The sequence below is a fragment of the Trachypithecus francoisi genome, unplaced genomic scaffold (assembly GCF_009764315.1).
Source record: "Trachypithecus francoisi isolate TF-2019V2 unplaced genomic scaffold, Tfra_2.0 Lachesis_group9, whole genome shotgun sequence".
In the NCBI taxonomy this organism is placed as follows: Eukaryota; Metazoa; Chordata; class Mammalia; order Primates; family Cercopithecidae; genus Trachypithecus; species Trachypithecus francoisi.
In genome coordinates, this window is record NW_022681474.1 from 4,711,240 (window position 1) to 4,734,956 (window position 23,717).

The 23,717-nt window shown below is 45.6% G+C and overlaps 1 protein-coding gene and 1 pseudogene across 3 annotated transcripts in view; both read right to left on the reverse strand.

The window, feature by feature from the left end:
- The window catches only part of CAMK1D (calcium/calmodulin dependent protein kinase ID), a 449,243-nt gene that overhangs the window by 339,392 nt on the left and 86,134 nt on the right, over positions 1-23,717 (reverse strand). The window lies entirely within an intron of this gene.
- Positions 22,774-22,910, reverse strand: LOC117082918 (annotated as a pseudogene).

Genomic DNA, 23,717 nt, shown 5'->3' on the forward strand with positions numbered 1-23,717 from the left:
AATTGCTGAAGGGGGTTTTTATTAAGAAAAGGTGATATAAAGCCAGGCGTGGTGGCTCACGCCTGTAATCTCAGCACTTTGGGAGGCCGAGGCGGACGGATCACGAGGTCAGGAGATCGAGACCATCCTTGCTAATACGGTGAAATCCTGTCCCTACTAAAAATACAAAAAAGTTAGCCGGGCGTGGTGGCAGATGCCTGTAGTCCCAGCTACTCGGGAGGCTGAGGCAGGAGAATGGTATGAACCTGGGAGGCAGAGCTTGCAGTGAGCCAAAATCACGCCACTCCACTCCAGCCTGGGCAACAGAGCAAGACTCGGTCTCAAAAATAAAAAAAGAAAGAAAGAAAGAAAAGGTGATACAAAGAGGCATAATGTCCAGATGAACAGCATCTAGAATTCAAGAACTAAGGAGAGAATGTGCTGAAAGAATCCCATCTACAAGACGAGAATAAAGCACCCGGGATTCCACGGGAGAATAAAGCACACAGGATTCCACGGGATCCAACACCACCACCGCCTGAAACGACGGCAGAGGTCACCAGGGGTTCCCAGCAGCCAACACGGTGGATGTCTGTCAATCACCTTTCCCTTCTGGCATCTCACAGGTGAGCACTCCCTCCGCCCTCAACTTCTTCCCCCTTGACTTCCAAGACACTGTCTGCCCTGGTTCTCATCTGAACACTCTGCCCCTCCCTCCACATATTCCTCTGTGGGCTCCCCTTCCCTGGCCCACATGACTACCGCACATCATCCTGTCTCTTCCAGCCCCTTCACCTGTCTACCTAAATCCCGTTCTTCCTGCTCTGGAGTCTGCAGTGGTGCCTATGAAGAGAGTAGAATGGAACCACACTCCAGGGCAGACCCCACCTCCTAATCATGTCCCTTTGGTCTTCCCCAGTCATCTCAGATGGACACAGGAGTAGACAACGAAGAGGACAATCTTCTGCTTTTTTGAACCAGAGTCTCACTCTGTCACCCAGACTGGAGTGCATGACATGATCTTGGCTCACTGCAAGCTCCACCTCCCAGGTTCATGCCATTCTCCTGCCTCAGCCTCCCAAGTAGCTGGGATTACAGGTGCCTGCCACTATCTCCCAGTTAATTTTTGTATTTTCAGTAGAGACGGGGTTTCACCCTGTTGATCAGGTCTCGAACTCCTGACCTCCAGTGATCTGCCCACCTCAGCCTCCCAAAGTGCTGGGATTACAAGTGTGAGCCACCGCACCTAGCCTGGACTTGTCTTCTTCTGGTGACTTGCGTTCTTTCTGACAATCCCATGGCCCTAGGCATTAGCGATGACCCCATAATCCCTCAAGCTTCAGGTCCATCCTAGGCCTCAGGCCTCAGGCCTCTCCATCCAACTGCCTACTTAACTCTGCCTGGATATTCCAACAGCTCAGCAAGAGCAAGTTATCTGCCAGTGAACTCATTGTCTTTCCCGTAACAGCCACTCCTCTAACTGTGGGCTTCACTCCAGTCCCACATAACAGGACCTGGAGCAGAGAGAATGGAGAGCTGGGTTTCCTCCAGTGTACAGATGGGCAGGCCTGCTGAGAAAGGACTTACGGGGCCAGACGATGAAGGGCTAGCAAGAGAAAAGCTGCAGTGACTAATCCCAACTTCAAGTTCAAAGTAGGGTAAGAAAAGAGGTGGAAATACTTATCACATTTAATATCAAATTATCCTCCCAGTTTCATCTGTCACCTTCGAAACAAACTAGGACAATATGACCCTCCCCACTCCAGATTCCCAAAATAAAAAAATCCTGACAGGGTAAGAGAAATTTTTGTAAAAAAATATAATGATCCTCACTGAGTAAGGATCTAAATTTACACTCATTATACGGTATCTTTATTTCATTTTTCCAGCTTCATTTTACAGTCACGTTGTAATTATCTTTACCCTGAAGATTGTCTGTAGATCCCACGGGACTTCCCCCCCTGTTCTGGGGAGCCCTAAAATAAATTCATGCTCTGTGGTCCCTCAACCCACCCTCCCGCTTTTCCAGACATCCTAGCTCATGGTCATCTAGTCACCCAAGCTAGAAATCTGGGATTCACTCTAGACTTTTTTTTTTTTTTTTTTTTGAGACAGAGTCTCATTCTGTTGCCCAGGCTGGTGTGCAGTGGAGTGATCTCGGTTCACTGTAACCTCCGCCTCCCGGGTTCAAGAAATTCTCCTGCCTCAGCCTCCTGAGTAGCTGGGACTACAGGCGAGTGCCACCAGGCCTGGCTAATTCTTGTATTTTTAGTAGGGATGGGGTTTCACCATGTTGGACAGGCTGGTCTCAAACTCCTGACCTCGTGATCCACCCAGCTCAGCCTCCCAAAGTGCTGGGATTACAGGCATGAGCCACCCCGCCCGGCCTAGACTTCTCTCTTCCTCATGTACCACCATTTAGTGCAAACTCATGAATTCTCACAATGTCTATTTCCTAAGCTGCACTCAAATCACCATTCTCTCTGCCCCTCCCTCTCCTGTCAACCCTTCCAGCACCGCCATCACTCAGGGAGCCATCATCTCTAGCATGAAATATGTTCAAAGTGCTTCCTATTTAATACAAGTGGGAGGAGAACCAGTTCTAGAACACAGTCCCTCTGAAGTCCATCTGTAATATCGCATGCAGTTATGATTCATGTGACACGGTAGCAGAAAAAGGGGGAGAAGGAAGCAACTCCCATGTACATCAACGAACAATCCTAGTTTCCAAACCCAGACCTAGAAGGGGTGAAAAACTCAGAAGACCTAAAGGAACTGCAGGAAGGACCTCAAACAGGTATTTGTACACTCATGTTCACAACAGCATTACCCACAGGCGCCAACAGGTGGAAGCAGCCCGGGTACCCGTGGATACAGGAATGGATAAACAAAAGGTGGTGCAGCCAGACCGTGGAGTATTACCCAGCCCTAATGGGGAAGGAAATCCTGACCCATGCTGCAACACGGGTAAACCTTGAGGACATTATGCTAAGTGAAACAGACCAGACACAAAGGACACACAGTACGACTCCACTTATATGAGATTCCTAGAACAGTAAATTCATAGAGACAGAAAGCAGAATGGTGGTTGCCAGGTGCTGGGGAGAGGAGGACTGGGGGACTTGTTGTTTATTGGGTGCAGAGTGTCAGTTTGGCAAGACAGAAAGAGTTCAAAACATGGATGGTGGTGATGGTTGTACAATGCTGTGAATGTACTCAATGCCACTGAACTGCATAGTATAAGATGATTAAAATGAATTCGACCCAGCAATTCCATGACGTGGAATCAACCTCAATGCCCATCAATGGCAGACTGGATAAAGAAAATGTGTTACATACACACCATGGAATACTAGGCAGCCATAAAAAAGAACAAGATCATGCCCTTTGCAGGAACATGGATGGAGCTGGAGGCCATCATCCTTAGAAAAAAAAAATGCAGGAACAGAAAACCAAATAGTGCATGTTCTTACTCATAAGAGGCAGCTAAATCATGAGAATACACGGACACCTGAGGGGAACAATGGATACTGGGGTGGGCTTGAGGGTAGAGGGTGGGAGGAGGGAGAGACTCAGAAGAAGTAACTATCAGGTACTATGTTTAGTACCTGGGTGATAAAATAATCTGTACAGCAAACCCCCATGATATGAGTTTACCTATGTAAGAAACCTGCACAACTATCCCTGAACATAAATAAAAGTTAAAACAACAAAAATAATACTAATATATACCTCGAATAAATGGTTAAAAATGGTAGAGTTTATGTTATGCATGTTTTAACACAATAAATAGGATGGTTAAAGAACCATCCTCGTGCTGGGCGTGGTGGCTCACGCCTGTAATCCCAGCACTTTGGGAGGCCCAGGCGGGTAGATCCTGAGGTCAGGAGATCAAGACCATCCTGGCTAACACGGTGAAACCCCATCTCTACTAAAAATACTAGCTGGGCATGGTGGCAGGCTCCTGCCGTCCCAGCTACTCAGGACCCTGAGGCAGGAGAATGGTGTGAACCCGGGAGGTGGAGCTTGCAGTGAGCCGAGATCACGCCACTGCACTCCAGCCTGGGCGACAGAGCAAGACTCCGTCTCAAAAAAAGAAAAAAAGAAAAAAAGAAAAAAAAAAAGAACCATCCTCATTGGAGAGGTAGCAGTTAGGGACATGGTGACACAGACTAGCTTATTGCTTCCTGCCCTCCCCTCTTTCTCTGACTACCAACAGCACTGGTGGTGGAACCGCCAGCCTCCCACAGGACCCAGAAGTAAAAAGGAAGTCCAAGGGGACTCTAAATCCTATCAACATATGACTTAATTCAAACATTAAATGTCATTAGTTTTGTATTAACTATCCTGTGTTTAAAAACAGGTTCCAGAATTGCCATAATTGTGAGAAACAGGTTCTAAAAGACAGTTCCATGAGAATCCCCTACGAAAACTATAGGGGACTCCTAGCAGTCTCCCTGGTTCAAATCTCCATCTGTCTCTGAAGATAAGGAATTACCTTGACAAATTTGAGATCCTTTTCCCTATTACCTAATACCTCCCCATGGTTCTGCAATGCTCGCAGGATCAAGTCCAACTCCCGAGTGTGACAGCAGCAGCAGGGTGGCTGGGAGAGCCGACTCCGCCATCTAGTCACCAGTGTAGACTCCCCGGGCTTGCAGCTGGCCCTACGGCCTGCTGCCGGGTGACCTCAGACAAATCTCAGCCTCTCTGGCCTTTTTTTCATCTGTAAAATGGAGACAATAGCAGTTCCTACCTCTTAAGAGTTGTTATAAGGATTGAGTGAATTAATATCTACAAAATACCAGACAATACCTTGCACATAATAAGGACCACGAAAGGGTTCACTATTGTTATAGTTTTTTGGGGTTTCTTTGTTTGTTTGTTTTTGAGTCAGAGTCTCGCTCTGTCACCCAGGCTGGAGTGCAGTAGTGTGATCTCAGCTCACTGCAACTTCCACCTCCTGAGTTCAAGCAATTCTCCTTCCTCCGCCTTCCTAGTAGCTGGAATTAAGCCACCGCACCCAGCCTCAGTTCACTAATGTTATGATTTTGATAGGCAAAGATCTTCACCATGTGACCACAGCCTACTTTTTCTTTTTTTTTTTTTTGAGACGGAGTCTCGCTCTGCCGCCCAGGCTGGAGTGCAGTGGCGCGATCTCGGCTCACTGCAAGCTCCGCCTCCCGGGTTCCCGCCATTCTCCTGCCTCAGCCTCCCGAGTAGCTGGGACTACAGGCGCCCGCCATCTCGCCCGGCTAGTTTTTGTATTTTTTAGTAGAGACGGGGTTTCACCGTGTAGACCAGGATGGTCTCGATCTCCTGACCTCGTGATCCACCCGTCTCGGCCTCCCAAAGTGCTGGGATTACAGGCTTGAGCCACCGCGCCCGGCCACAGCCTACTTTTTCAAGTGCAACTTCTCCCCCTGGATTCCCACGACATCGCTGCTGGCCTGTGCCCCGGCAAGCCACACCTGTCTGTGCCTGCAGCTTCCGCATCTGCCATTGCTTCCACCTGGCGCACCCTCTCCCCTCCGGCCCCACATTGGCCCAGCAAACTCTAAGAGGCATCTGTTTACCACCTACAGCTTTCCTGACTTCCGGTCAGGCATACGCTCACTTTCCTCTGTTTCTCCTGATCCTAGCCATCTTAGAGCAATCCCCACCTGGATATTTCAGTTTCCCTGGCTCCCTGGGTAAGGAGCAGCGAGTTCCTGCAAGGCAAGAACTGAGCCACTCATCCCTGTACTCGAAGCCTCAAGCAAAAGGCCCTGCATATAGAAAATGATCAATAACACTCAAATGATGAGGCCGGGCGCGGTGGCTCACGCCTGTAATCCCAGCACTTTGGGAGGTCGAGGCAGGTAGATCATCTGAGGTCAGGAGTTCGAGACCAGCCTGGTCAATGTGGTGAAAACCCATCTCTACTAAAACTACTGAAATTAGCTAGGCGGGGTGGCACATGCCTGTAATCCCAGCTACTCAGGAGGCTGATATAGGAGAATCGCTTGTACCCAGGAGGCGGAGGTTACAGTGAGCCGAGATCACGTCACTATACTCCAGCCTGGGTGACAGAGCAAGACTCCATCTCAAAAAATAAAATAAAAGCTGAATGAATTGAGTGCTGAACTGAAAGAGTGAGACAGAGACTAGGGAGGAAGGGAGAGGAAAAACTAAGAACCCAACAAGCGAGGCCTCCCTGCATCGAGGGAGAAGGGATGTGCTCAAATGAGAAGAAGCAGAGCAAGGTTTTGAATCACAGGAAGGAGAGAACCTCAAGGCACATGAGGAAGAGCAAGCAGAATGTGGGACATGGACCATCTGAAGTCTACAGAGCTCACCAGGCCTAACCTATACCTGCTTGTGATAAGTTTAGACATGAATACACAGACGGGCAAGGGGGAAATGAAGGCAGAGCATCGCTGTATCTCAGCATGTCCTCACACCTTAGTAAAGAGTTACAGGTGACTGTGAACTCGCCAAAGGAGAAGGTTAAGGGTGGAGGCATCTCAGATTACATAGGAATCAAGTCAAACTCAGAGACAGCTTTTCCTTCCTTCCTTCCTTCCTTCCTTCCTTCCTTCCTTCCCTCCCTCCCTCCCACCCTCCTTCCTTCCTTCCTTCCTTCCTTCTTTCTTTCTTTTTCTTTTTCTTTTTCTTTTTTTTTTGACAATCTTTTTCTATCACCCAGGCAGGAGTGCAATGGTGCAATCATAGCTGAATGCAGCCTCAAATTGCTTGGCTCAAATGATCTTCCCACCTCAGCCTCCAGAGTAGCTGGGACAACAGGTATGCACCAGCATGCTCTGCTAATCTTTTGTAGAGACACAGTCTTGCTATGTTGCCCAGGGTGGTCTTGAACTCCTGGGCTCAAGCGATCATCCTATCTCAGCTTCTGAAAGTGCCGGGATTACAGGTATGAGACACCACACCCAGCTAGTGACAGCTTTTTCAACATGTCTCTCCATAGCAGAAAAAGAATAAATTGTGCTCAAAGGAAATGAAGTAATCACATCCATTTGGCAGGCAGGGAGCTGGGTGGACAACCAGGAGGGGTGGGAGTGAAGGGACAGGCATTCAAGTCCTGCCTTTCTTGATTCTCAGGAAGGAATGAGCTGAAGGGCCCTTGGTCAATACCCTGGCAATCTGGATAGCTCCTGCCCTGTTCATCCTCAGGATTTAGGCTGCTGAGCACTAGTCAAAGGACTCCAGACATGGTTCACATGGTTTCATCTGATGTGTGCACAGCCAGCCCCACCCTGGCCACTAAGAAACAGGTTCACCACCTGGAATGAGGTGCCGTTTGCAGTCAGCAGTCAATATAGACAGCATTTGGGTCTCATGCCCAAAGGTAAACATGAAAAAGAGCCATAAAGGAAGTCACTCCCATGTGGACCCAGACACATTGATCCAGACCAGGGGCTGATTTCCACTTTCAAAGTGGGACAAAGCCTGTTTCCTGCAGCCTGCAGTGAACATGCGCACGTGGGTGGGGGGATCAGTTACCAGTGAGTGGCCACTCAGCCTCAAGCTTTGAATGGATACAGATAACAGGCACAAAAGAAAGTAGAACTAGAAAATAGCATGGAGGAAAATACTGTGGGAAAAAGATACAAAGGGATGAAGGAGGAAAAGGAACAAAAAAGGAAGAGGGGAAGTAGTAATGGGACTCTAACAAAAAGAAGGCAAATAAACCAGGGCTCCTGGAGCAGGGCCCCACCACACACAGACACATACATGCATGCATGCACAATGTGGTTTGGTTTAGTGCAGAGTTGGTGGCAGTACACTGGGCCACAAGCACACCTCAAGTCAGGGTTTCTTGGGATTCAAAAAGCATACACGACTGGGCAAAGTGGCTGTAATCCTAGCACTTTGGGAGATCAAGGCAGGCAGATCCCTTGAGGGGATCCCTCAAGATCCCTGGTCTTGATCCCAAGACCAGCCTGGCCAACATGGTGAAATCCCATCTCTACCAAAAACACAAAAATTAGCCAGGTGTGGTGGCAGGCACGAGTAATCCTAGCTACTTGGGAGGCTGAGGCAACAGACTCACGGGAACCTGGTAGGCAGAGGTTGCAGTGAGCAGAGATCGTGCCACTGCACTACAGCCTGAGACGAAGAAGAAGAAGAAGGAGAAGGAGAAGGAGAAGGAGAAGGAGAAGGAGAAAAAGAAGAAAAGAAGAAGAAGAAGAAGAAGAAGGAGGAGGAGGAGGTGGAGGAGGAGGAGGAGGAGGAGGAGAAGAAGGAGGAGGAGGAGAAGAAGAAGGAGAAGAAGAAGAAAGCAGCAGCAGCATACATGGGATTTTAGGGAAAAATTTATAATATGGATAAATGCCCAAGATATATCACTGAGAAAGGGAAGAAATAATATACAATACAAAAGCAATTGTGTTGACTATGCACAGAAAAGACCTGGAAAATACATAAAAAATTTCACAGTGGTTATTTCAGAGTGGTGAGATTAGAGTTTATTTTTATCCTCCTGGTCTTCATATATCATACAAAGGAATGGAATGGCACACTTTCCTAAATATAAAAAAGCTGCCCTAAATATACCATATAGAAAGTCAAAGTTTTCAAAGGCATTATAGAGAATTGTTACAAAATCTAGAAGGCAAATACAGACCTCAAGGCTAGATATGTTTGTATAATCAAGGACATTTTTGAGACAATTTGAAAAACCTAACGATCTGGTTGTTTATTAACATGTGAACTTTTGGAATCATTTAAACATATCTTCACATTCAAAGAAAAATCTAAAGCAATCAAGCTGTCCTTCTGTCTGGCATTCCCGCATTTATATATCTAACAGAATATATCCTAAAGAAAGTGTTCAATGAAGAAGAATGATTCTTAAGAAGAATGATACCTTAGTACACCAAAAAATGACAACACGAAAAAAACCAATGAGTCAGGAAGAAAAAACGTTCTGAAAGAACTGATTTATACAATGACTGAAAAGAAAAACTTAACACATGCATTTACCAAATTCTTTGAAAGGGTCATTCCCACTAAATTGTTCTCCAAGTAAAATACAACATTATTTTCTCAAGAAGGTGCACACTGTAAAACTGGATTCTTAAAACCTTACAAAATAATAATATACTATAAACACATTGGCAAAAGCCTATGATATTAGCTTTCCCTGGAAATAAGTTATCAGGGTTTCCACATCATAAGCTGTTGTTGTAGAGTTATGTGGTTATGAATTAGCAATTCCTGGGGAAGGTGGGTCGTTTATTTGCCATGACTGTGGCAGAGCATGGCATACCCAGAAAGAGAATTGTTTCAGTGATCAGATCCAACACCAGGTTGTGGGGGCGATGAAGTCCAGCAGAGTCAAGGGAATGAGAAAAGACAGTCTGAGAGAGAAAGTGGGTCTAGGGAGCCAACGCGAGTATGGAGGCTGTGCAGGCCCGGAGCTCTGGAAGTACAGACTATTGGTGATCAAAGAAACAGGTGGTGAGAATGTGGGGTTGAAAGGGAGCATTGCATTAAGCACATGACTTACAGCTGTGATGGTTTAGCATATGCTCTGCTACTTGAGATAATGGAGAGCAGGTTCTTTTAACTAAAGATATAATCGATCCTGGGAGAGCAAGGAGCCAACGAGTCTAGACACATTCCAGAGCCATGAGCCTTGGATTCTATCCAAGCCATGAGGGGTTTTATGCCCTGGGCTTAGATTATGGTGTGTCAGGGTAGTCTTCCAACCTTTAGCACAGAACTTGGTGTTCCAAAGGCCACAGAGGGTTTTAGACCCTGGACCCTGGACGTGTTTCAGTACTCTTTTACATTATGTCAGGCATTCAAGCCCTGCTTCAGCTTCTCTCCCAACACTCAGCTTTTCTCCCAACAAGAATATGATGTGAACATCCCCTTTCTTGGTTATGTCCAAGGGGAAGCCATAAATATATTGCTGCCTGCACACCTCCAAGGTAAGTCCTCACTTGGAAGAAAGAGTTAATTGCATGAGTTCCTTGTATGGACTGAAATCCAGACATATTCTAAGTCTATATGAAAAGGGGAGGGTGGGGGAACCTCTACCTTCTAACCTAGAATGCTGAATCTAACATAAGACTATAGAAATGCTGGGTGGCTTTTCTTTCCCTAAATAGAAACAAGGCTATGTTCCCATTCAGAGAATACCCTTTAAGCTCAGCAGGCATGGACTTCAAGGGTCCCAGAATACAACAGGCTCCTTGCCCTACGCAGCAACGCCCCCCTCCTCTCCTCACCGCATTTCCTCTTTATCTGGGGAGCTGCAGGTCTCCATTCCCTCAGAATCTCTCCCTATGGACTTGTTCACTTGATTTCTACTTGTGTGAATCCCTCACCTTGTCCGGGCAGGATGCTATGTGAACTGCTGAGGTGGTTCTGAAGGGGAAGGGTGTGGTCAGGTGGTGCAGATTAGACATAGAACCCCTAGCAAGCCTAAGCTACTTCACATCTGCCCATCACATGGGCTGAAGGGGAGGGTTTGGAGGGGTATAGGCATGAAGGGTCCCCACCAGAGGGCTGGGCTCTTCCCAGAAAACACAGGCAGTACTCCTTGTTTGGGGCTGTAAAGAGTCTTTTTACTACTGTCTACAACATGCCGCTACAAGACAACCCCTCCTCCCCTACTAGGGACACCCTCAATCATTCCAAACTCACCTCTGCTCTGCAGCTGGGAACCAGCAGCATCCCAACAAATGCCCAGAAAGTTCTGGTTCCACCTCTTCCCCAGAGGCCTACAACATGGCTTTTATTTTCTCCAACCATACTTCACCACTTTAAAATTGCTTTTAAAAACCATATTTGAGGCCAGGCTCAGTGACTCATGGCTGTAATGCCAGCACTTTGGGAAGGTAAGCAGGCAGATTGCTTGAGCCCAGGAGTTTGAGACCAGCCAGCCTGGGCAACAAGGTGAAGCCCTGTTTCTATAAAAAATTACCTGGACCTAGTGGTAAGCACCTGTAGTCCCAGCTACTCAGGAAGCTAAGGCAGGAGGGTCACTTGACTGTGGAAGGTCAAGGCTGCAATGTGCCATGATGGCACCATTGTCCTCTAGTCCGAGTGACAGAGTGAGACCCTGTCTCAAAACATAAAAATTAAAAAACATATTTGCATAAAATTGGTAGCTCATATGAATGACACAAACTGTATCAATTTCAATATCCTGGTTATGATACTGTACTGTAAACTTGCAAGATGTTACCATTGGGGGAAACTGGATAAAGGGTATGCAGACTATCTCTATTATTCCTGACAACTTCATGTAAATCTATAATTAGGTCAATAAAAAATTCCATTTAAAAAACCTAAAGAGCATATGTTATAAACCTCATGTGAACAAAGACCAATCAAGAGATAATCCTACCTACAAATGGTTATACAAACTGAGCCTGGGTTTTGCAGGTGCTTCTGCAGCCCATTTATTCAACAAATACATCTGCCATCCCTACAATGCGTTATGCCAAGCATTAGGAAGTGCATCTCTGCTAACGCTCTCATAAAATGAGTGTTGATGAGAGAAAAGTTACCTATTCTAGGTAGACCTGGCATAACTGACAATTTCATTTTTTTTAATCAGAGGTGAAAATATTTTGGCATTCGATACATTTGAAAATGCATTAAGTAACTGCTCTATTTAGGTCAGGACATGGCTCAAGTCACAATTCACAAGTTACTCCAGTCCCAGCTGTCAGGAAAACATGAGAGTGGCTGAGCACAGCAGCTCATGCTTACAATCCCAGCACTTTGGGAGGCCAAGGTGGGTGGATCACTTGAGGCCAGGAGTTCAAGACCAGCCTGGCCAATATGGCAAAACCCCATCTCTACTAAAAATACAAGAATTAGCCAGGCATTGTGGCAGCTATCTGTAATCCCAGCTACTCAGGGGGCTGAGGCAGGACAATCGCTTGAATCCGGGAGGCAGAGATCGCAGTGAGCCGAGATCGCACCACTGCACTCCAGCCTGGGTGACAGAGTGAGACTCCATGTCGATAAAAAAGAAAACATGGGAGTAGAACCCCATTGCCGAGTCACAATATTTTTTACACGTTCCACATGGCAGCATCTACCCACTCCTTCTGCAGGCCACATTTTGATGACAAGTTTCTCCGGGGGCTAAGAGAGAGGCGAAATTTCAACCTGAGTTCAAGGGCAACCTCCTGGGGTGCTTGCTTTGCTTCCAAATGAGTCATCAAAACCCTATATGCCTTTTGGCCAGAAAGTTCCAGAGATTTTAAATAAGCAAATGTGCCCCAGCCATGACAATCCCTGAAACATGCTGCTTCATTTTGCAGCTGTCATCTGCCTGGACCAGATGTCGCTCTCAGCTCGTGTAAAAAGCCCTATGTAGCTGCCACCACGACCTTCCCATAAAAAACACTCCCAAGACACATTTCCCAGGCACAGATCCTTCCCAAGGTCAGAGGCTTGAGAGGGGGACCATCTTCCTTGGCATATTTATTGCTGATGGCACTTATCAAAGTATTTTTAACGCATTATCTCATCTGTTACTTACAAATAACACCTCCCCATAGGAAAACCTATTGACTTCTAAAACAAAACAAAAAAAAATTCAGAGACAGGGTCTTGCTGTCTCCCAGGCTGAAGGACAGTGGCGTGATCATAGTTCACTGCAGCCTCCAACTCCTGGTCTTAAGAAATTCTCCTACCTTAGCCTCTCAAGTAGCTAGGACTATAGGCACGTGCCATCACTCCCAGCTAAATTTTAAAAATTTGTTTTGTTTGTTTGTTTTGAGACAGAGTCTTGCTCTGTCACCCAGGCTGGAGTGTAGTGACGGGATCTTGGCTCACTGCAAGCTTTGCCTCCCAGGTTCACACCATTCTCTTGCCTCAGTCTCCCGAGTAGCTGGGAATACAAGTGCTAGCCACAACATCTGGCTAATTTTTTTTATATTTTTAGTAGAGACGGGTTTCACTGTGTTAGCCAGGATGGTCTCGATCTCCTGATCTCATGATCTGCCCGCCTCGGTCTCCCTAAAATTATTTTTAGAGACAGTGTCCGACTAGGTTGCCCAGGCTAGTCTCGAACTCCTGGCCTGAAGAGGTCCTCCTGCCTCGACCTCCCAAGTAGCTGGGATTATAAGTGTCAGCCATGGCATCTGGCCATAACCTCATTTTTTAAATGAAGAAACTGAGGTTAACTCTCTCAAATATTTGTCAATTCTTGGTTACTCAGAAATTGATGATTTAAGATCATTTCAGTCTTTTTCTGGCCTCCTTCTATCTGCTTCTACCAATGGGCAGGCAGCAATTTAAAGAGAGAGAGAGAGAGTATGGGTCTTGAGTTAGGTGAAGTAGCAGTCCAGCTCATGACTCAACAGATGGCTTTGCATTTAGCCTCCCAGAATCTTTGTCTCTTCATCTGTAATGTGGAGTAATAAATACCACATTGCAGGACCAAAGGGATGATTAAATGTAACAACCCGGATAAAATACGAGGCGGTTGCTCAAAATATTACCTCTTTGATGCTTGTTAAAAATAAGATTGGCTTGGCTGGGTGCACGGGCCCCCACCTGTAATCCCAGCACTTTGGGAGGCCAAGGTGGGTGGATCACTGGAGGTCAGGACTTCAAGACCAGCCTGGCCAACATGGTGAAACACCATCTCTACTAAAAATACAAAAATGAGATAGGCATGGTGGTGGGCGCCTGTAATCCGAGCTACTGGGGAGGCTGAGGTAGGAAAATCGCCTGAACCCGGGAGGCGGAGCTTGCAGTGAGCCGAGATCGTGCCACTGCACTCCAGCCTGGACGACAGAGTGAAACTCCATCTCAACAAATAAAATAAAATAAAAATGTCAGATTGGCTCAACAGAAGTAAGAATTAACAACTAAAGTGGAATTTTTGAATTATCAGAGAATTTAAATTATATGTAAAACTCTCTGAATTCAGGGGTAATTGGGGATTGACAGAAGCACCTAGATGAACAGGAATTTTATATTCACTTATCTGAGTTGGTAAAGAAATGCTGCTCCACTATCTTATCCTTCAATTATCTACCATTAAACCTCTGCGCATAACTGACATGTACAAACTGCATGCTTTACGGGTGAGGGACAAGCCCCAAGCTCTCACCCGCCATTCTCATCAGATTTCATCATGACCACCGTAAAGGCATAATGGAGTTTAGGATTGATTATTCCTTGCCCGATATCCAGAATGAGGAATGTGTGTGCCGTTGAATGTGATGTTCTGCTTCAGAGAATTGACTTGTGAATGGTTCTTAAGTGCTCAAATATGAAGAATATGAAATACAACAAAACACATTTGGGGTGAATTTGACCACTCCTTTTTTTTTTTGAGACAGAGTCTCGCTCTGTCTCCCAGGCTGCAGTGCAGTGGCACGATCTCGGCTCACTGCAAGCTCTGCCTCCTGGGTTCACGCCATTCTCCTGCCTCAGCCTCTGGAGTAGCTGGGACTCCAGGTGCCGCCACCACGCCCGGCTAATTTTTTGTATTCTTAGTAGAGACGGGGTTTCACCGTGTTAGCCAGGATGGTCTCGATCTCCTGACCTCATGATCTGCCCACCTCGGCCTCCCAAAGTCCTAGGATTACAGGTGTGAGCCACCACATCCAGCCTTGACCACTTTTTTCTGCCTTGTCTAACATCACCCACTAACACTAAACTTCTCAAATTACAGTTCACGTGGCAGGGGAGGGAAGGTAAAGCCACAAGATCAAATGGTACACCTTCTGAGAGCATCAGCCTTGCTCGACATGAGTCTGCAAGTTCTGGAGATGGATGGTTCATTTACTGACTACTCTCCGCGCCTGGGAGCGCTCTGTGGCTATCGGAAAAGTGCTGCTGAAGGAGAGGGGAAATACCAATTGATGGAAGACTCACCTGCCAAGGCCTCTACTAGGTGTCTGCAGAGTGTCCCATTTAATTTCTTACCCAGTCATTCAACAACCACGGGACAAAGAGGGTACAAACAGCCAGTGACTTTTATTTATTGTTTTGAGATCTATTTTAACCAGATTTTCAGACCCCAGCTAAGCAGGGGTGTATTAGTCCATTTTCCTACTGCTATAAAGAACTGCCTGAGGCTGAGTGATTTATAAAGGAAAGGGATTTGGCCGGGCGCGGTGGCTCAAGCCTGTAATCCCAGCACTTTGGGAGGCCGAGACAGGCGGATCACGAGGTCAGGAGATCGAGACCATCCTGGCTAACACGGTGAAACCCCGTCTCTACTAAAAAAATACAAAAAACTAGCTGGGCGAGGTGGCAGGCGCCTGTGGTTCCAGCTACTTGGGAGGCTGAGGCAGGAGAACGGCGTAAACCCGGGAAGCGGAGCTTGCAGTGAGCTGAGATCCGGCCACTGCACTCCAGCCTGGGTGACAGAGCAAGACTCTGTCTCAAAAAAATAAAATAAAATAAAATAAAAAAATAAAGGAAAGAGATTTAACTGACTCACAGTTCAACATGGCTGGGGGAGGTTTACAATCAAGGCGGAAGGTGAAGGGGAAGCAAGGTACCTGTTTCACAAGGCGGCAGGAAGGAGAAGGAATGCAGGAGACACTACTACACATTTATAAAACCATCAGATCTAGTGAGAACTCACTATCACGAGAATAACATGGGGAAAACCCTTCCCCATGATTCAATTAACCTCCACCTGGTCTCTCCCTTGACATGTGCGGATTATGTGGATTTATAGGGATTATAATTCAAGACGAGATCTGGTGGGGACACAAAGCCTAACCATATCAGCGGGCAATACATATCAGCCCCTTCAACTCACCGAGAGGTGAGAAAAAAGCACGGAGAACTTGGTAGTGAAAACAAAACAGCAGTAATCTCAGAGATGAGAAAACTGGCTGATATAGACACAGATGTGCTGGCAGATTATGAGTTCAGGTTTACTTAAAAAGATAAGTTGTTGCATTATAAACAAACCACCAAATTTACTAACAACTAAAATACTGGTAAGTACCAACCTATGATGTATTTATGTATAAATTTTTTAAAACTCTTAGAGTTGGCCAAGTGCAGTGGCTCACACCTGTAATCCCAATACTTTGGGAAGCTGAGATGGGTGAATCATTTGAGGTCAGGAGTTCGAGACCAGCCTGGCCAACATGGTGAAACCCCCGTCTCTACTAAAAATACAAAAATTAGCCAGGTGTGGTGGTGGGCGCCTATAATCCCAGCTACTCAGGAGGCTGAAGCAGGAGAATCGCTTGAACCCGGGAGGCAAAGGTTGCAGTGAGCCAAGATTATGCCATTGAATCCCTGCCTGAACAACAGAGAAAGATTCCATTTCAGGAGAAAAAAAAAAAAAATTCTTAGAGCTTATTTTCATTCTCTAAGCCAAACAGGACATAAGTTTTCTGTTATCGGTCTTGGACTCTAGACATGAGTGCCAGCTGCTGGATGCCCAACAGAATTTTGACGAAAGATGTTTCTTCTCTGGCGTATACTCATTTCTTCTTCCAGTCCAGATAGAGTCCTCTCTGTCTCTGCCGCTGAGCTCTGCTCTGAAAGCTATTCTCACTAACACCGCTTCACTCTAGAGGACTCCATGACCTTACCAGGTTAGAAATAAGAGCTCAAGCGGGCACGGTGGTACATGCCTGTAGTCCCAGCTACTCGAGGCAGGAGCTGAGATGGGAGGATTGCTTGAGCCCAGGAGGTCGAGGCTGCAGTGAGCTATGACCATGCCACTGCACTCCAGCCTGGGCAAAAAAGCAAGAACCCATCTCTCAACAAAAAAGGGAATGAGAGCTCCACAACTCCTATCAGCCCACTAGGCATGTCACACTTGAACTCTGACCCTTCTCATGTTTAATAATGCATACTATACACAGCAATATACAAATATTAGCTCTCTTTTCTGTAGTTGTTTCTGTTACTGTCATATTTTACAGCAATTCTGTTAGATGGTCTTGGGACCTTCACAAATATGGTCCAAGACTTATAACCATTTATAAAAAAAAAACTCCTGGCCAGGTGGAATGGGTCACACCTGTAATCCCAGCACTTTGGGAGGCCAAGGCCGGCGGATCACAAAGTCAAGAGATGCAGACCATCCTAGCTAACGTGGTGAAACCCCATCTCTACTAAAAATACAAAATTAGCTGGGCATGGTGGTGCATGCCTGTAGTCCCAGCTACTAGGGAGACTGAGGCAGTAGAATAGCTTGAACCCGGGAGGCGGAGGGTGCAGTGAGCCAAGATCACGCCACTGCACTCCAGCCTGGAGACAGAGGGAGACTGTGTCTCCAGAAACAAAAAAACTCTTAATAGGCCAGAAATTCAAATTATCCATTTAATAATGAAAACTAAATGAATTATTCATGAAATTAACAGAATTTGGACTTTGACAGAACACTAACACTCTTGGGAACATACACTTATTCTTTCGTTGAGTTGCAAGGCAGGTAAGGGTCTTGGTATAAGATGTGAGAAGCGCTGGGTGGGAATATTCTGGTGAAGTGGATCCGAGAGAAGCGTGTTCATTGTTTCAGAGAACAGGGAACAGTTCCGAAGAAAAGCAATGTTTGCTTTCTGTGATGAAAAACAAACTTCCTCCCCCAAAGATAAGTGGCAAAACAATACGGTCTCTACTCAAAGCATCTACTCTAAGAAATACCTTGGCTAGGCCGGGCGCGGTGGCTCAAGCCTGTAATTCCAGCACTTTGGGAGGCCGAGATGGGCGGATCACGAGGTCAGGAGATCCAGACCATCCTGGCTAACATGGTGAAACCCCGTCTCTACTAAAAATACAAAAAAATTAGCCGGGCGAGGTGGCGGGCACCTGTAGTCCCAGCTACTTGAGAGACTGAGGCAGGAGAATGGCGTGAACCCGGGAGGCGGAGCTTGCAGTGAGCTGAGATCCGGCCACTGCACTCCAGCCCGGGCGACAGAGCGAGACTCCGTCTCAAAAAAAAAAAAAGAAATACCTTGGCTACCATCATAGAAGAAGAACCCCTAAAAACAACTGTGAAATATTTCCACCACTGTTGGGTTACTTTCGGGTATTCTTACTTTGAAAGCTTCTTTTTTTTTTTTTTTTTTTTTTTGAGATGAAGCCTCGCTCTGTTGCCAGGCTGGAGTGCAGTGGCACGATCTCAGCTCACTGCAACCTCCACCTCCCAGGTTCAAGCAATTCTCCTGCCTCAGCCTCCCGAGTAGCTGGGACTACAGGTGCATGCCACCACACCCAGTTAATTTTTGTATTTTTAGTAGAGACGGGGTTTCACCATGTTGTCCAGGATAGTCTCGATCTCTCAACCTCATGATCCGCCCATCTCGGCTTCCCAACGTGCTGGGATTACAGGCATGAGGCACCGTGCCTGGCCAAAAGCATCTCTTCTTTAAACTGCTACCCCAAATAGTAAAAAGCGTTAAAGAATCAGACGACTCCTATCCAACTGCCCTTCATCCTTTCTTACTTTTGCTATCCTATTCTTATTTCTCGTCTGGAAAGTAAATTCAGAAAGATAACGCAACATGCAGAGTACTGAACATGGACCCTCAGAGTGGCCAGGTGCCTTTCTACATCCTTGAGTACAGCTGCTTATGGCAAATCAAACCTGCCCTGGCAGGGCTGTCTCGCTCTGCCAGCAATGGTGGATGTGAGCGGTGCTGTCCTCACAGGCGGGCTGCAGCAACTCCCTGTACTAGCCCCAGAGATTCTGTCCAAGCTTCCTGTAAGGTAAATCGAGGAGGCAGAGTGGAGGTCCTTCTGCAGTCACTACCTACCTTTTTTCCTGTATCTACTAGGAAGCAAAGATCACATCCTCCTAAGTCCACTCTGAGATCCTAAGAGGTTGTACAAATCTGACAAAGCTCTGAATGGGCTAGTCCTCAAGAAGAGTCCAACCCTTTCAAGCAATTAAGCACTGGGAGGTCAGGAGTGCTGGCTCACACCTGTAATCCCAGCACTTTGGGAGGCTGAGGTGGGAGGATTACTTGAAGTCAGGAGTTCAAGCCGAGCCTGGGCAGCATAGAGGGACTCCATCTCTACCAAAATTAAAGATAAAATAGGGTTGGGCGTGGAGGCTCACACCCGTAATCTCAGCACATTGGGAGGCCGAGGTGGGTGGATCATGAGGTCAGGAGTTTGAGACCAGCATGGCCAACAAAGTGAGATCCCATCTCTACTAAAACTACAAAAAATTAGCCAGACATGGTAATAGGCGCCTGTAGTCCCAGCTACTCAGGTCGCTGAGGCAGGAGAATCACTTGAACCCAGGAGGAGGAGGTTGCAGTGAGCTGAGATGGCACTATTGTATTCCAACCAGGGTGACAGTGTGAGACTCCGTTTCAAATAAATAAATAAATAAAATCAAATAAAAGAAGCTGAGCATGGCAGTGCACACCTGTAGTCCCAACTACTCAGCAGGCTGAGGCAGGAGGATCGCTTGAGCCCAGGAGTTCAAGGCTGCAGGGAGCTATGATCTCACCACTGCACTCCAGCCTGGGCAAGAAAGTGGGACCCCATCTCTTCAAAACACAAAAGAACAGAGAAATAGGAAATACAACAACAAGCTTCCATTACCACCTTTTTGTGCATTTCCTAGAATGACAGAGGATGTCTGCAACTCCTGGAGCTTTTCCTTAATATACCATAGAGTGGAATTTATCATGATTAGGAAATAAGAATCTGTATGACTTTGCATTTTTTTTCACCCTGAAAACAAATCTGATTTCTGGTGTTTTCAAAACTAGATCACAGATCTAGCAATGCTTGTGAATATACTGGTTCCATGTCAGATGGAGCTATAGTCTGCACTGGTTGTCAGGAAAAGCCCAGACTCACAAATCTGGCTGCCCAGTCTGTGTTATTTTTCCTTCATTCTCTGAGCAAAACTTAACTCTTGCTGTTGCAGACCTAGAGATGCTGGAAGCAGTAACATTGCCTTTCCCCACAGCTTTGATCTATGTTCCTCATTATTTCTCAAGTTTCACCAACATTTAATTGAACCCAAAGAGACAGAGAAATATCTCTCTTGCAAACTAATCATTTCATCGTAAAAACTTTTTTAAATAACCACATTAATCTTTCATCGAATTCGGAAACTATGACAGATAATTCTGCCAATAAAAAGACCAGGAAGAGGAAATATAAATAAATAAACACGAAAGAAATATGTTTCAAATATCTACATTATCTACGGTGGAGCTATCGCCCTGGGATTCTCAATGACTGTCATGAAGACATATGGAATATGAGGGCTATGTGATTTATCTGAGTCTATGCGTGGGTTTTTTCAATTTTCTGTAGCTAATATATCACAGTAAAGAGGAATTTTTTTAAACTACTCCTGAATAGAAAAAAAGATAGACTCGTCACAGTAATGTCTCATCACCTAATAGTCTATGGTTATAGTCACAAATCATTTAGACAACATTAACCCGAGAATAACCTGACTGTTGTGAAAGCAAACTGTGATGGTCAAATCCACTTTTTATTTAGTCAACTAAATTCTAGTTTTCCACCAACACAGTAGTGGACTGGGGTACAGTCACCTACCATAACATGTTTTTTTATTTGAAATTTATTTGAAGTGATAATTATATTATGATAAAATGTAATGCTGACCAGGCACCATGGCTCACACCTGTAGTCCCAGCACTTTGGGAGGCCATGGCAAGTGGATCATCTGAGGTCAGGAGTTCGAGACCAGCCTGGAAAACATGGTGAAACCCTGTCTCTACTAAAAGTACAAAAATTAGCCAGGTGTGGTGGTACATGCTCGCAATCCCAGCTACGCAGGAGGCTGAAGCAGGAGAATCACTTGAACCTGGGAGGTGGAGGTTGCAGTGAGCCGAGCTCATGCCACTGCACTCCAGCCTGGGTGACAGAACGAGACTCCATCTCAAAAAAAAAAAAAAAAAGAAAAAGAAAAAGAAACTTATCTGAAGTGATAATGATATGATGATAAAATGTAATCCTGACTGCTGTAGTAAAAGATTAAATGTAAGATTTTACACTACTTTATTATCTAGGTGCAAATATTGTTCATAGGGCCAAGTGCAGTGACTCACGCATGTAATCCTGACACTTTAGGAGGCCAAGGCAGGAGGATCGCTTGAGGCCAGGAGTTCAAGAGACTAGCCTGGGCAACACAGTGAGACCCCATTTCTACAAAAAATATTAATAATAACAACAAAATTAGTTGGGCATGACAGCACATGCCTTTAGTTCCAGCTACTTGGGAGGCTGAGGCGGGAGAGTCACTTGAGACCAGGAGGTAAAGGCTGCAGTGAGCTATGATTGTGCTACTGCACACCAGCCTAGGCGACAGAGCAAGAGCCTGTCTTTAAAAATAAAATTAAAAAATACTGTTTGCAAATGCATCATGAACACATAAGAAGATGTATCAGCAATGAATGTCCCCTCTAGCCTCCGAATGGACTCCTCTCACCTTCTTCTCTAGGTCCTGCCACATGAGCCTTCTCTTCCTCACTAATCAGCTGTTGTCTTGTGTCTGCTCCCTCAAGAATGCCAGCTCCAGGAAAGCTTGGACCTTAATGCTTCCGTTGACAGCTGTATCCTTGGCATGTGAACCAGCAGATGGTGCATGGGAGAGACTCAGTATGCATTTGCTGATTGATTGAATGAATGAATGAATGCACTGACTTTGCTTACGAGCTAAGAAATGCAGTCAACCACCTTCGCTCTCCACCACCTGCTGTTGGTCTCGTTCAAAGTCAAAGGCATTCCCTGGCTGATTCACTTTTGCTGGTTGCTGACTTGCTTTTCTACACGATTCAAAGGTCAACACAATCCATCAAAAGACCCATGCAAAGGAGGCATTCCGATATCTATTCCCAATCACTCCCTTGCCCTGTGCCTCAGACAGAAGACCATTTAATTATAACTTGTTTATCCTTCTAGTGTTTCTTGATCCAAATATAAGTAAATTCACACACGCATTTTCATATGCCCATCTTTCTTATACAAAGGGCAGCATACTCCCTGTACTTTTCTCCACCTTGCATTTTGTACTTGACAATGTACCCGAAATCTTAATCTTCCCATATCAAAACACAGATTTTTTTTTTTTTTTGAGACAGAGTCTCGCTCTGTTGCCCAGGCTGGAGTGCAGTGTCTCAATCTTGGTTCACCGCAACCTCTACCCTCTGGGTTCAAGCGATTCTGCTGCCTCAGCCTCCTGAGTAGCTGGGATTACACGTGTGCACCACCACTCCCAGCTAATTTTTGTGTTATTAGTATAGACGGGGTTTCACCATGTTCGTTAGACTGGTCTTGAACTCCTGATCTCAAGTGATCTTCCTGCCTCGGCTTCCCACAGTGCTGGGCTTACAGGCATAAGCCACCACGTCTGGCCAGAATACAGATCATTCTCTTTAACAGATGCATCGTGTTCCACTGGAGATACACACCATCGTCCCTTTAACCAGTTCCTTATTGACTGATGGCCACTTGGTGGCTTCCAAAACTCTGGTGTTACAAAACTTCAGTGATAACTATAAGTAAATGTCATTTCATCACATGTGCGGGTGTATCTGCAGTAAAGATTCCCCAAAACAGGATTGCTGGGTGAAAGGGTAAATACATCCGTAACATTAGTTCACAGTACCAGATTCCCCTACTGCAGGGTTATTCAAAAATACTGTTAGGTGCTATAAAGAGGTAGTGATAGTTTAGTTTAGTTTATTTTGAGACAGGGTCTCACTCTGTCACCCAGGCTGGAGTGCAGTGGCGCGATCATAGCTCACTGCAGCCTTGACCTCCTGGGCTCAAGCGATCTTCCCGTCTCAACCTGGGACCACAGGCACGTGCCGCCACGCCTGGCTAAGATTTAAATTTTTGTAGAGAGAGGCCCTCACCATGGTGGGCTGAGTGATACTTTAAATGTGTATGTGTGGTATAGGTCCTGAGAATGTTTTCCATTCTTGTCATGGGGACTGTTAACCTATTTCTTTACTTTCATAAAACACAGGCTCTTTTAAAATTTAAATCAATGCAGCATCCCCCAGTGGTGGTCTGAGTTCACCTTCCCTATTAAACTTGCATCCAACAATTCTCTTTGGCTAACAGGTTTCCCCTCTAGCAACCTATTGGAAGAAAACAGCCCCTCTCAAAAAGACTTGAAAGCCTAGTTCATATGGGTGGAATTAAATTTTTATAAGCGCATTCAGGAATTCTAAATCAGCAGCAAATATTTTTCTCATCACAAGACACACAATGACACGGAAATAAAACATAAATGAATATTTTAAAACTTTATTCATTCCAATTCAGGGGATCCCCAAACCTAGTTTATATGCCCAGAGTTTTTAGTAATTCATGACTTTTTCACAGTGAGAATCTACAATTAGAAAATGACGCCTATGTGCAGAAGCGATAAAGTGTTCCTTCCCACCCTAGCTTCTGGAGAAGGCATGAGGAAACAATATACTTTCACATGAAAATCTCAGATTTCAGGAAATTGACCTTCTGACTTAGAACATTAATTATAGGTGGGGCACACCAAAGCAATGATCTGCTTTCATACTGACATGGATTGGCTAAATACAAGTCATATGAGACTAACTCCACTCCTTTATTTAATATGGTTTTGTATAACACCTTTAATTTACTTTAAAATCATTTGTTACAGAGAGTGTGATATTCTTGATCTGCTAGTTACTGTAAACATCAATTCTAAGGACAGTCAGTTACCCTAATCAATGATAAAGGGGATATCACCACCGACCCCACAGAAATACAAACTACCATCAGAGAATACTATAACACCTCTACGC